Below are 4,893 nucleotides of genomic sequence, written 5' to 3' on the forward strand. Positions count from 1 at the left end.
CCCAAAAAAGAACCAAAACAAAACACAAGGCTCGTCCTTTTGTAGAGAGTGATTACAAAGCAAACAGGCAGAAGCAGCTCAAAACCAGCGACAACAGTGCGAGGTTATTGCGGCTCGGCCGTAGCTGAGTTTAAAACTGGCACACCCTTTTAATTAAGACTTTCACTAAAAGTGAGATATGTTAGATGGCTGTTTAAAATGTCAAAATTGCAAGGTTTTCGGCCATTTACTGCGCATGCTCAGATTTATTCTCTTAAATAAACCTCACTTATTTGTGAGACCTACTCACTTCAGGCAAAACAGCTGACCTGAAACCAAACCACAAAGGCGTCACAATGACTCTACTGTTTGGTTTGTATTTAGTTTTAATACAAGATTAAAGTAACCTCACCACAACATCCAGCATCCCCAGTATGAATGACTTTATTTGCATTGCTGCTGACATCTTTATCTGCATGTATTTAACAATTTCCCCTACCTACCTACCTACCTACCTACCTACCTACCTACCTACCTACCTACCTACCTACCTACCTACCATTTTCTGGATCCAGTGTTAATCTCAGAGCTAGGTGAGCACATTCTGCGTTTTCTTTCATGATGTTACTTTCATTTTCGTTCTTATATTCTCAAAGCAGACATATTGAGACTCAAGTTTAGACTTGTGATGAGCTGGATTAACTGGAACAGTTTGCTATTTTGTGATAAAGCCTCAGCTCAAGCCCAACCCAGTTTTACAGCACTGGTCTCCACCTGCAGGAGTGGCCAGGGGGCTTTTGGGGCTGCTTCATCTCCAACAGGAAACATATGAGTGAAGGAACAGTGACACAACTGGGGATTAGGGTTTGGTTTTGGATGTGACCATGAATTGGCTGCCTTGAGGACACATTAGTGGGACAGCTAATAATTTTACATGTGGGAATATGAAGGAATGAAGGAAGCTTCTCCACCTATGGGACGTTGAGGAAAAACTGAAGCTCTGACATCAATCTGTTGAGAATCTAAAAAAAAGAAAAAGGAAAAAAAAAATCACATCTTTGGCTCATCACAGCTGGAAATCATTGGATGCTTTTCTGCACTATTCACAGAACGTTTTGTTCATTTTCACTGCTCGTTCTGTTGCCTGCTTTAATCGTGATTCATTTCCAAACATATGATACTATGTGAATCCGCTGACAGTGACATTCCTCTTACAGATGCTGTTTATGTTTTCCAGGATGTTCATGACACTTTCTTGTGTTTCTTAACCCTCAGGGCTGAACTGGTCTTACCCTGTGTTCGCTGTTTATGTTTTACACCGCTGAGTGACTATCAAATGACATCCCATAGACAGAAAGAGCTGAAGCGGAATGACAAGTTGACCTGTGTTAAAGGTTTGCATGGTAATGTGTTGACACCCAGTGACACCAACAGCAGAATGCATGTTGACAATGATCCTAAATACGCACGTTGAAAATATGGCCAGGCTCTATAATACACACCCCTTGTCGTCTCTTTTGTTTTAAATTTCAAAACTCCAGGAAGACCCATAACTGAGCTGAAGAGATCCATTGACCGGGTGTTAAATCAGATAAAACAGGCCATGTTTAAAAGTGATTAGGGCTGTTGTTTCCTTCCCTTTAGAAAAGGCTCTGTCCTTCCCTATCAAGAATCAACAACCAAATAAATGAGAGACATACGGCATGACAAAATCCAGATTGTGGCACCCTAGTGATCTTAAACATGTGGTAATCATTAGCCCCTGGCTTCCTGTTGGAGTCGATGTCATCAGGACACACATCCCAACAGGCAAGACTGTAACACAGGCTGTTGCTTGGAATCAGAGTGCGACTGGCCTCCGGGGGTTTAGAATGAAGCAATAAAAACTATGAAAGAATTCAATTTGAATTGCTTTGCTCTCCTTTCTACTCGGTTCTCACAGCTCTGATATCTGTGGATAAGAATTTAAGTTGCGTCAGACATGCTCCATTGCTATTTTTTTAATTACAATCAAATATGTTGCAATAAGCAGTCGTGATCATATGATCCAACTGCTCTGAGATCTGCAGATCTGTAGCTAGAATCCACTACAACTCTCAGAGAAGAAACTAATTCCTGTGTACTTGCTATCAGAAGTTTACTCATTCCAGTTGCTGTGTTATCTTTTCGAAACTGTAGCTGTCCTTCTTTGACAGCTAACATTGCAGCATTTCTTTCACAAGCTGCCAACTGAGATTTTATGAGAATAAAGGTGCTTAGAAGGAAATATTTTCTTTCCTGAAATGCTGCCAGCACTTTTGAAGCTTTTGTAAATCGGGTTTTCCTGGAAGAAGTTGCATCTGACTGGCTATTATCTCACTATTTGTTGCAGCTTTGTAGGAATTATCTGCAGAACTGCTTCTGAGGTCAAATGCCGTGATATACCAGTGTAGAAACTAGAGTTCATTTACTTCTGAAGGAAGATGTGTTTACATAGTTCATCAGACAGGTTTCACACACCCTTACTCTTGGCCGTGACTTTTAATGAATTCTTTACACAAAACAGCGGAGCTCTTTATAGGACAGTTAACAAAGGCCAAGCTATCAACTTGTGTGGAAGAAATGAGGAAAAAGAAAAGAATTCAAGAATACAATCCTCAGCATGCTGTTAAACAGGTATCTCTCCAGATCAGATTCACTGCCTAAGCTATGAGTCATGCCTGCTGAAACATGAAACCAAACTTGATAGTGGAATCCACAACGCACATGGTGCTCAGTTCAGTCTCGGTTTAGAGAGTAGTCTGTCTGATCGAATGTCAGCGAATGCGGTGATACCCATACATATGTGTTGGGTAGCCTAGAGACTGTGGCCTGGCCAAAGGAAACTGTGGCCTTGCTGTAAAGCCTGGCTTGAAGCGGAGATGGTGTATGTGTGTGTTCATCTGTCTGCATCAGTCTGGGCGGCAGCCCAGAGCAGCCACTCATAGAATATCTGCGCCAAACCCACTGACAGCTCCTCTCAGTGGTTGAGTGAATGAGGAGGTGAGGATGGCCTGATAAACTCTGGCAGACACCTCAGTGCATCAGCATGTTCTACAAACATACAATCCACATACTTAAAAACATCAACAAACTCACAGCCAGTCTAGCATTTTTTTCACTTCTTCCCTGACCCCAATATGCCTCACTTTGAACTTGCTACCAGGATAACGCTCAGTCTGCTGGTCAGTTCATCTGTCATTTTATGTAAACGTATTTTAGTCATTTTTCTCTGAATTAAAGTCCCGGATGGACAAATCCTATCATTTTAACCAGAAGGCTCACATTTGTAGCTTTGAGTGAATTGTGCCAATAATAATAAATTGTTTTATAATAGTACATCAAGAAGGCGTTTATGTCGTTTACTGATTATTGTATCTTTCTAACATCAAATAAAGCTGCTATATTGGTTTATGCGTGGGAAGATTATTACTTTGGGGCCACAAGTTGTAAGAAATGAAATTGTGACCAAATCTTAACAGGGTACAAGATATTGAATTTGACTTTGGTGAGCATTGGGAACTTACAATAATCTCAAAGCAGCCCTGAGCCTATGCTGCCACATAGGCTCCCTGCAGGATCGATATTTTCAGTGCTGTTTTTCCAGAACCGATTCAACCTATGCTGGAAATTGAAAGTATAGTTTTACTAGTGGTGAGTAGTTTAGACCATAACACAATATTGAATTAATATGTGATATGAAAAGCTTACAGGCTATCCACGGGATAGCCCCTGTGTTGTTCTCCAGGACTATTTTGATGGCCAACACACAGATTCACAATATGCCAAACCTTTAATGAGGTTTTAATGAAACCACAAGATTACTTTAAAGAAAAATAATGTCCTCTCCCTGAACTCTGTATGCCTTGCAAATATGTGAAGAAAGTCAGAAAGAACATCTTGATCTATACAGCCTACACCATCATCCTATACTGCTCTGGGAGGATTTAAGTCATAACAGTTCCCGCCCACTCTGTGGGATGTATTGTTGTGCTTTACGCATTCCAGATGAGACCATAGCTTATCCCCCCCACCCCACCCCACACCCATTTGAGAGTTTCAAAACATCTGTTCTTTCGAGTTCCTCTAAGAAATGAATTTTACCCTTTAAAGACTAAAAGTAGGGTGTGGTCAAGAAAAATGATGCAGAGCTGTGAAGAAAAGTGATTCAGCTTTCCATTTTTAAAAAAACATTTATTTTATTCAATAAAAAATGGAAATGAATGACTGTAAATGCAAACTCAGGCAGTTTCCATGACCCCAAAACTGTGGTTCAGAATGTGCAGCCGGAAAAATTACATTAAATCCCATACTTGGTTATACGGAGCAGGCAAATGGTGAACGGCAGAGAAGAAAATATACATGGCAGCTTGGACGGAACTCCTCACTTTTTCGGGGTTGTGGGGGATGGGGTGGAAAGGCTTAATTGAAGCCAGGGCTTGTTTTTATATTTTTCCATTATAAAGTTACCCTTTCAAAACAATTACCTGGGCTCCCATTACACTGAGCCTACAATGCAGCTTCAGCCTTGTTAAATAAGCTCTGCTCCTGCAAGACAGTCTTTTTAATAACTTGTGTGCTGTACAAATACCACAAGTACAAACATATGTTCACTATATAAACAACAGCAGAGAGATGCAGGCTCGTGGAAAATAGTTCTGTATTTGAAGTTGCAAACAAAATCTCTTTTTTCTCTCGCTCTTTTTGCTCTTTCTTACACTCACACATGGAAAAACTACACATACAATGCAGCTGACAAGCCCGAAATGCCACTTTGGGGATACGGGGGTTTTCCACTGAGAATATTTAATTCTCTGAGGTCATGGTTAGGTTTGTAGATCTCAAGTCTGTAAAAACTACACACATGGTTGTGGGAGGAGGGAGTAGGCAGTGCAA

Source organism: Haplochromis burtoni, unplaced genomic scaffold (assembly GCF_018398535.1).
Source record: "Haplochromis burtoni strain Fernald_Lab_line unplaced genomic scaffold, NCSU_Asbu1 Contig_290, whole genome shotgun sequence".
NCBI lineage: Eukaryota > Metazoa > Chordata > Actinopteri > Cichliformes > Cichlidae > Haplochromis > Haplochromis burtoni.